Below are 10,508 nucleotides of genomic sequence, written 5' to 3'. Positions count from 1 at the left end.
CATCAGGGACAGACTGATATTCTGAAAAAGGTATGGACTGCTGAAGACTGGGGTAAAGTCATTTTCTCTGATGAATCCCTTTTCCGATTGTTTGGGGTATCCGGAAAAAAAGCTTGTCCGGAGAAGACAGGTGAGCGCTACATCAGTCTGTGTCATGCCAACAGTAAAAGCATCCTGAGAACTGTGTGGGGCTGCTTCTCAGCGAAGGGAGTGGGCTCACTCACAATTTTCCTAAGAACACAGCCATGAATAAAGAATGGTACCAGAACACATCCTCTGAGAGCAACTTCTCCCAACCATCCCGGAACAGTTTGTGACGAACAATGCCTTTTCCGCATGATGAGCACCTTCCATAGGCAAAAGTGATAACTAAGTGGCTCGGGGACACATGATATTTTGTTGGGTCCATGGCCAGGAAACTCCCCAGACCTTAATGCCCATTGAAGAACATTGTGGTCAGTCCTCAAAGGAGGGCGTGTGACCAAATAGGACAAACAACAAACACCCACAAATTCTGACAAACTCCAAGCATGATTATGCAAGAATGGGCCTACGATCAGTCCGGATGTGGCCCAGAAGTTAATTGACAGCATGGCCAGGGCGGATTGCAGAGGTCTTGAAAAAGAAGGGTCAACCTCTGCAAATATTGACTCTTTGCATCAACTTCATTGTATTATGTCAATAAAAGCCTTTGACACTATGAAATGCTTGTAATTATAGCTTCAGTTTCGCAATAGTAACATCTGAGACAAAATATCTAAAACACTGAAGCAGCAAACTACGTGAAATTAATATTTGTGTCATTCATCAAACTTTTTGCCATGACTGTCAACAGCGGAAAATAAATAAAAATAAATATAGGTTGTATTTACGCAATGGTGGTTTGTTCTTACTGGTTGCCCTTTTCTTGTGGCAACAGGTCACACAATCTTGCTGCTGTGATTACACACTGTGGTATATTCACCCAATGTAATATGGGAGTTTATCACACATTTGATTTGTTTTCAAATTCTTTGTGGGTCTGTGTAATCTGAGGGAAATACGTGTCTCTAAATATGGTCATACATTTGGGGAGATGGGAGTGAGCTCAGTTTCCACCTCATTTGGTGGGCAGTGTGCACATAGCCTGTCTTCTCTTGAGAGCCAGGTCTGCCTACGGCGCCTTTCTCAATAGCAAGGCTATGCTGCATGAGTCTGTACATAGTCAAAGATTTCCTTAATTGTTGGATCAATCACAGTGGTCAGGTAGTCTGCCACTGTGTACTCTCTGTTTAGGGCGCAAATAGCATTCTATTTTGCCTCTATTTTTGACACGCGTAGAAGGCCCTTTCTTGCCATGTCTCTCGATCGTTCACAGCTTTGTGAAAATTACCTGTGGCGCTGATGTTTAGGTCGAGGTATGCATTGTTTTTTGTGAGCTCTTGGGTAACGGGTGTCTAGATGGAATTTTGGAACACATTATTTTTGTCTTACTGAGATTGACTGCCAGGGCCAGGTCTGACAGAAATCTGGCAGAAGATCTAGGTGCTGATGTAGACCTCTGACTCTCTCTCTTTCTTACCTGAGTAGTGTCGCAGTGCATTTTGGTAGTTCGCCCCCTACAATCAGACATCTTCCTGCCAGTGCATGTATTCCTGGAGAGGCCATGGGCAGCCCGAACCATAAGGATGGCGAGCGCAAGTCAAAGGGCTAAACACACAACAACATAGGTCAATGGGTCTGTGTCTGTAGTGGGTGTGTGATGGTGTAGACACAAATCAGCATATTAACAATGGATGTGTGTGTCAATCAAGATCAACAGTATCTTGTCACATGCGCCGAATACCAACAGGTGGTAGACCTTACAGAGAAATGGGCTACTTACAGCACTAACCAATAGTGCGAAAAAAAGGTGTGTGTGTGTGTGTGTGTTGTGGTGTGTGTGTTGTGTGTGTGTGTGTGTGTTGTGTGTGTGTGTGTTGGTTGGTGTGTGTGTGCTGTGTGTGGTGTGTGTGTGGTGGTAGGTAAAGTAAAGAAATAAAACAACAGTAAAAATAATTTGAAATAAGAGTGCAAGGCGTATATACAGAAGCCGGTTAGTCAGCAGCTTATTGAGGTAGCAGGATGTTATGTTAAGAGTACTAAGACTATGCTATAATGATAAACAGAGGAAGCAGCATGAGCGTAAAAGAGGGGCTTGGGGGGGGCAACAATGTAAAATCGACCCGGGTAACCTGTTCAGAAGTCTTGAGTGGTTGGGGGGTTCAAAAACTGTTGGAAGCCTTTTTGTCCTAGACCTGTTGCAACCACGATAGCCGCTTACCAGTGGCGGTAGTCGAGAGGAAACAGTCCTATGACTGGGGTGGCTGGGCTCTTGACCAAATTTTTAGGGCCTTCCCTGCCGTCGGCGTTGCGCACTCCGCTGGGAAGCGAAGACATGCTGGAAGGTTCGGCGAATGGTCGTACGATGGCAGGCAGCTGCCTTGGCCCAGTGAGTATTCTGCGCCGTACGCCTAGCACGCTCTGTTGAAGTGCTTGGCGGTCAGAGGCCGAGCATTGCAATACCAGGCGTGATGCCAACGCGGTCAGGATGCATCTCGATGTGGGTGCAGCTGTCAGTAACGTTTTGATGTGATCGTGCAGGACACGCATGCCATAATCTCTTTTTAGTTCCTGAGGGGGGAATAGGCCTTTGGTCGTGCCCTAGCTTCACGACTGTCTTGGTGTGGTTTCGGACATTGCTAGTTTGTTGTGGAGGTGTGAGACGACCGGAGAATATTTGAACTCTCAACCTGCTTCCACTACAGCCGTTGATGCCGAATGGGGACGTGCTCGGTCCTCGGCTGTTTCCTGTAAGTCCGCAATCCATGCTCTCCGTTATCTTGGTTATGTTTGAGGGATAGGTGTTAATCCTGGCACACATCCGCGCCAAGGCGTCTCTGACCTCCTGTCAGTGAAAGGGAGGCACCCTGCCAGTTGGTGCCCACACATGCCCGGAGGCAACACGTCGGGCTGGGGTAATGGGGGCCCGTGCTGGCCCGCAGCCTTGTGTATGTGTGACCTGTGTTTAATATCGTCTTACTCACGTTGGCTACCGGAGAGCGTGATCACACAGTAGTCCGGAACAGCTGCTGCTCTCATGCATGCCTCAGTGTTGCTTGCCTCGAGGCGAGCATAGAAGTGATTTAGCTCGTCTGGTAGGCTTGTGTCACTGGGCAGCTCGCGGCTGTGCTTCCCTTTGTAGTCTATAATAGTTTGCAAGCCCTGCCACATCCGACGAGCGTCGGAGCCGGTGTAGTATGATTCAATCTTAGCCCTGTATTGACGCTTTGCCTGTTTGATGGTTCGTCGCAGGGCATAGCGAGATTTCTTGTAAGCTTCCGGGTTAGAGTCCCGCACCTTGAAAGCGGCAGCTCTACCCTTTAGCTAAGTATGAATGTTGCCTGTAATCCCTGGCTTCTGGTTGGGGTATGTACGTACAGTCACTGTGAGGGACGACGTCCTCAATGCACTTAATGATAAAGCCAGTGACTGATGTGGTGTATTCCTCAATGTCATCAGAAGAATCCCGGAACATGTTCCAGTCTGTGATAGCAAAACAGTCCTGTAGTTTAGCATCTGCTTCATCTGACCATTTTTTTATAGACCGAGTCACTGGTGCTTCCTGCTTAAATTTTTGCTTGTAGGCAGGAATCAGGAGGATATAGTTGTGGTCGGATTTACCAAATGGAGGGCGAGGGAGAGCTTTGTACGCGTCTCTGTGTGTGGAGTACAGGTGATCTAGAATTTATTTCCTCTGGTTGCACATTTAACCTGTTGATAGAGATTTGGTAGAACTGATTTCAGTTTCCCTGCATTAAAGTCTCCGGCCACTAGAAGCGCCGCCTCTGGGTGAGTGGTTTCCTGTTTGCTTATTTCCTTATACAGCTGACTGAGTGCYGTCTTAGTGCCCGCATCTGATTGTGTTGGTAAATAAACAGCCACAAAAAGTATAGCTGAGAACTCTCTAGGCAAGTAATGTGGCCTGCAATATATCACAATATACTCTACTTCAGGCGAGCAAAATCTAGAGACTTCCTTAGATTTCGTGCACCAGCTGTTGTTTACAAATATGCACAGACCGCCCCACCTCGTCTTACAGGAGTGTGCTGTTCTATCTTGCCGGTGCAGCGTGTATCCCGCTAGCTGAATATCCATGTCGTCATTCAGCCACGATGTCGTGAAACATAGGATATTACAGTTTTTGATGTCCCGTTGGTAGGATATTCGTGATCGTACCCCATCTAGTTTATTGTCCAATGATTGCACGATGGCGAGATATATTGACGGTAACGGCAGCTTTCCTACTCGTCTTCTGCGGATCCGGACGAGGCTTCCGGCTCTACTTCCTCTGCGTCGTTTCCTTATGCGAATAATTGGGATGTCTGCCCTGTGGGGTGTTTGGAGAATATCGTGTGAGTCCTGCTTGTTGTTGTTGTTGTTGAATCTTTGTCTAATCCGAGTTGAGTGATCGCTGTCCTGATATCCAGAAGCTCTTTTCTGCCGTAAGATATGGTTGCAGAAACATCATGTACAAAATGACAGAAATAATTTACCAAATATCGCGAAAAAAACAGACGACATAATAGCACAATTGTTAGGGAGACCTGGCGGGTAGGAGAGGCGGGCGCGCATGGGCGCTGCGGTGCCGGGCGTTCCATGTTTTTCCATGTGGTGGTGTGTTCGTGCAGTCATGCGTGATGTGTGTGTGTGTGGTGGTGTACGCTGTTGAGTGGTGGTTCTGTGTTGGGGGCAGGGTGAGGGGAGGGAAGGTCGGTGGTTTGGGGGTTGAGACAGGCGGGTCCATGTAGCCAGTGTCCACGTCACCTTCTCCAGCATCACCTCCCAGCTGTCTACCTGAGCGGCGGTGTGCAGGGCCCCGGAAGCTCGGGTCAGGAAACTGCCTTGGGGTCAAAGTTGGTCCACTGCAGGAGGGTGTGATATGCCACTAGGAGATGTTGGGTAGACATAACACACTCCAAATGCACAGAATTCCAAGCAATCGTCCAACATCAAACATACACTGCAGAAACCAACACTCCAGAAGCTCAACCTCCCAGAAGAACGCCAACACTCGCCAGAGAGCAACATTTGTAAAGTCGTAGTTTCCGAGCAGTATAATCGTATGGATATGTGAAAATGTATGATGTGTATAATGTATGATATATAGGTAGATTGTGGAGTGGTTAATAATGTCGTGATATGTATAGATGTATGATGTGTATGAATGTATGGATATGCGCGGGCGGTGGGGAGGAACGGCGGGGGGTGGGAGTGGGATGTGTGATGGTGTATGAATGTGTGGATATGTATAGGATGCAGTGGATGTGGAGGTAAGGGGTATGAGTGGGTGGTAGGTGAAGTGTAATGAGTGTATAGATGGGGTAGGGGAGTGGTGTGGTGGAGGAGTGGTGTTGATGGGTGGTATAGTGGTAGTAATGTTTGTTTAGATGTATGATGTGTGATAATTGTGGATAGGTATAGATGGTAGGGGATGGTTAGTAGAGGTGAGGGTGAGTAGTGGTAGAGGGGGGCGGGGATGTGAGTGGAGTGGTGATAGATGTAGTGAGAGGTGATAGGCGGGGAGGGGTGTGATTGTGTATAAATGTAGTGGAGTGTGAGTGAGGGTAGATGGGTGTGGAGGTGTGTGAGGAGTGGGTGCGAGTGGTGGTGGAGAGGGGGGTGATGTATGGTGTTATAATGTATGAAGCGGAACGATGTATGATGATGTTGAGAGGAGTGGTGTGAGGTGTGTGATGGGAAGGGATGTGTGATGATGTATAATGCAGTGATGTGGGAGAGAGGGAGTGAGTGAGTGTGTAGTGAGGAGTGTGGAGATGAGAGTGTGAGGAGGGCGGATGGTGAGGATGTGTGGTAGGGTAGAATGGTGTTATGTGTATAGGGGTGTATAGTGTTTTAAATGTATGATGTGTATACAGGGGGTTGGGGGGGGGGGTTGGGGGGGGGGGGAAATATTGGGGTATAATATGTAGATGTGTATAAATGTATGTAGTATGTAGGGAGATGTGAGGTGGAGTGTTAATAATGTGTGATGTGTATAATGGGGTGATGTTGGAGAGGTAATGTATGGAGTAGTGGTATAGGGGGAATGTATGATGTGTAAAATGTTATGATATGTATAATGGTGTGATGTGTATAGATGTTGATGTGTATAATGTATGATGGTATAGATGAGTCATGTGGTATTAAGTGGTGTGTATGTGTATAAGTGAGTGTGTGTATAGATGGGTGTGATGTTTATGAAGTGAGTGATGTGCTGAATGTGTGATGTTTAGTAATGAGTGATGGTGTGTAATGTGTGATGTTCTATAATGAGTGATGTGTGTAATGTGTGTATGTTTATAATGAGTGGATGTGTGTAAATGTGTGAAGTGTTTATAATGAGTGATGTGGTTATAATGAGTAGATGTGTGTAAATGTGTGAATGTTTATAATGGAGTGATGTGTATAATGCAGTGATGGTGTGATAGAGTGGTGTTGAGTGGTCATAATGTGTGATATGTAAATGTGGTGAATGTGTATCATGAGTCATGTGTAGGGATAATCGTGTGATGTTTAAATAATGTGTGATGTGTGTAATGTGTGATGCTTATAGGAGTGGGGTGATGTGTGTAATGTGTGGAGGGTGGTAATACATGTTGATATTTATAATGTTGAGAGGTGTATAATGAAGTCATTGTTTAATGTGTGATGTTTAATCATGTGTGAGGTGTGTAATGTTGTGATGTTTATAATGTGTGATGTGTGTGAGAATGTGTGATGTTTAAATGAAGTGATGTGGTGGTGTATAATGAGTGATGTGTATCATGTTGTGAGGGTGTATAATGTGGATATTTATAGATGTGTGATGTGGTATATGGTCATGTGTATAATGTGTGACTTTTAATGAATAGTGTAGTGTGTGTAATGTGGTGGAGTGCTTATAAATGTGTGTGGTGTGTTAATGTTGAGGTGGTATAATGGTGTTGATATTTTATAATGTGTGAATGTGTAGGAGGGAGGGAGTATGCGTATAAATGTGTTGATGTTTTATGGAGATGTGTGGGAGTGTGTGTAGAGTGTGTGATGTTTAATAATGTGGGTGATGTGTGTATGTGTGAATGTTTATAATGGATGATGTGTGTAATGTTGGGTTTAATAATGAGTGATGGTGTGTAATGTGTGAATGTTTATAATTAGTATGTGTTGTTAATGTGGATTGTTATAATAATGAGTGATGTGTTGATAATGGTGTGATGTGTGTAATCAATGAGTGATGGGGTGTGTAAGGGTGTGGATGTTTTATAATGGGAGTATGTGTGTAATGTGTGATTTTATAATGAGGTGATGGTGTGATAATGGTGTGATGTTTATAATGAAGTGATGTGTGTAATGTGTGATGTTTAATGAGTATGATTGTGTAATGGGAATGTTATAATGAGTGATGTGTGTAATTGGTGATGTTTAAATCGTAGAGTGAATGTGTATAATTGAGTGATGTGTAAGAGATGTATGACTAATGTAGTAATGTATGATGTGTAAAATGTATGATAATGATCTGTGTGATGTTGTATAATGTGTGAGTTGTATAATGTATGATGTGTATAATGAGTTCCATGTGTATAATGTGTGATGTGGTATAATGAGTGATGTGTATAATGTGTGATGTTTATAATGAGTGGATGTGTGTAAATGTGTATGTTTTAATAATGAGTGGATGTGTGTATGTGTGATGTTATAATGAGTTATGTGTTGTAATGTGTGATGTTTATAATGAGTGATGTGTGTAAATGTGTGATGTTTATAATGAGTGATGTGTATAATGAGTGATGTGTGTAATGTGTGATTGTTATACATGAGTGATGTTTATAAGTGAGTGAGTGTATAGGGGGATGTGTGAGGTGATGAATGTGGTGATATTTATCAATGTGTGGATGTGTATAAGGGTATCAGTCGTATAATGTTGTGAAGGGTTTATAATGTGTGATGTGTGCTAATGGTGTGATGCTTATAATGTGTGATGTGTGTACATGTTGAGGTGTATAAAATGTGTGATATTTATAAGGTGTGGGTGTGATGTGTATAATGGGGAGTCATGGTGTGATACATGTGTGATGTTATATATATAGTGTTGAGTGTGTGAATGTGTGATGGTTTATAATGGTGTGATGTGTGTAATGTGTGATGTTTATAATGATGATGTTATAATGAGTGATGTTTGTAATAATGTGGAGGTGGTATCATGTGTGATACTGTGTATAATGGTGTGATGTTGTATAAATGAGTCAATGGTGTATAAAGTTGGTGTGATGTGTTTATAATGTGTGATGTGTGTAATGGGTGGTGGCATGCTTGGAATAATGTGTGATGTGTGTAATGGTGTGAGTGTATAAGTGGTGAGTAGTTGTAAATGTGTGATGTGTATGAATGAGTCATGGTGTATAATGGGTGTGATGATTGATAATGTGTGGATGTGGTGTAAGTGTGTGGGGGATGTTTATAAATGTGTGATGTGTGTATGTGTGATGTGTATAATGAGTGATGTGTGTAATGGTGTGATGTTGTATAATGAGTTGATGTGTGTAGATGTTGTGGAGTGTTTATAGATTTGTGATGTGGTGTAATGTGGTGAATGGTTATAATGAGTGATGTGTGTAGGTGTGGATGTTTATAATGAGTGATGTGTGTAATGTGTGGATGTGTATGAAGTAAGACGTGGTGTGGTAGAGTGGTGGTGAATGTTGATAATGAGGTGAGGTGTGTGTAATGGTGATGTTGATAGATGAGTGATGTGTGTAGATGTGTGAGTGTTGTATATGAGTATGTGTGTAATGTTGATGTTGAGTAAAGGTGAAGTGATGTGTGTAATGTTGATGTTTAGTAAGAAGGCTGAATGGTGTATAAGAGGTGGAGTGTAGATGGGTGAGTGTAGGGTGGAGGGTGTGTGAGTAGAGGGAGAGTGGTGTGTAGGTGGTGAGGTGTAGTAAGGGTGTGAGTGGTGGGAGTTGGGGAGTGAAGGGGGTGTGAGTGTTGTAAGGGTGGAGTGCCGGAGGTGGGTGTAGGAGAGGTGGGTGAGTGTGAGTAAGGGGGTGGTGATGTGTGAGAGGTGGGGTGGTGAGGCCGTGTAGTGAATGGCGTGTGATGTGTGTAAGATGTGTGAAGGGGTGTATAAGTGTGTGATATTTAATAGATGTGGATGTGTATAGGATTGAGTCATGTGTGGATAATGTGTGATGTTGTGGGAGGGAGGGATGTGTGAGGGTGGTGGGTGGAGATGGGTGGGTGGATGTTGATAATGTGTGATGTGTGTAATGTGTAATGTGTTATACATGGAGGTGATTGTATAGATGAGTGACATGTGTGATTGTGTGAGGGTGTGATAATGTGTGAGGTATTGTAGTAAGTGGGTGTGATGTGTACGTGAGATGAGTCAATGTGTTGAATGTGTGGGATGGTTTATAATGTTGGATGGTGTGTGAAGTGTGTGAGTGGCTTATAGATGTGGTGAATGGGTGGTGGTAATGTGGTGAGGTGTATAATGTGTGAATATTGGATATGTGTATGTGTATAATGAGTCATGTGTATGAATGTGGTGATGTTTATAGATGTGGAGTTGTGTTAGATGTGTGAGTGTTTGAGTAAGTGTGGGATGTGGTGGTGGAGTGTGTTGATGTGTTTGATACATGGGAGTGGATGGTGTGGTAATGTGTGATGTTAGTAGATGGAGTGATTGTGTGTAGATGTGTGGATGTTTGAATAATTAGAGGTTGTTGTATAATGTGGTGATGTTTATAAGGTGAGTGGATGTGTGAATGTGGTGTTGAGATGAGGTGATGTGTGTAAGGTGGGGTGTGAGGGTGGTAGAATGAGGTGGGGATGTGGTGTAATGTGTGATTTAAGTAATGAGATGGGTGTGTAAGATGGTGTGGGATGTTGATAAGTGGAGTGATGGTTAGAGTGTGGGTGGGGTGTATAATGTGGGTGATGTTTGAATAGATGAGTGATGTTTATATGAGTGATGGGGTGTAGTAGATGTGTGAGGTGTGAGTAGATGGGTGTGATGTTTAATAAAGATGATCGTGGCTGTGAATGTGTGATGTTGTAGTAATGGAGTGATGGTGTGTAGATGTGTGATTGTGTTATAATGAGTGGATGGTGGTGTGAATGTGTGATGTGTATAATGTGTGATGTGTGTAAATGTGTGATGTGTGGGAGGAATGGAGGATGTTGGGATAATGATGTGGATGTTATAATGTGTGGAGGGTGATGAATTGTGTGATGTTTGTGATAATGAGTGAGTGTGTGTAATGGGGTGTGAATGTTGTATAATGAGTGCTGTGTGTAAATTGGTGGTGGATTGTTTAAATGAGTGGATGTGTGTAATGTGTGTGTTATGTTATAATGTTGGGATGTGTTGGTACAGTTGTGATGTTTATAGGATGAAGTGATGTTGTGTAATGTTGATGTTATTAATCGAGTGAGTGTTGGTG

This window comes from Salvelinus sp. IW2-2015, linkage group LG33, assembly GCF_002910315.2.
Source record: "Salvelinus sp. IW2-2015 linkage group LG33, ASM291031v2, whole genome shotgun sequence".
NCBI lineage: Eukaryota > Metazoa > Chordata > Actinopteri > Salmoniformes > Salmonidae > Salvelinus > Salvelinus sp. IW2-2015.
The sequence above is the reverse complement of the archived record's forward strand: the minus strand, read 5'-3'. Positions refer to the sequence as shown.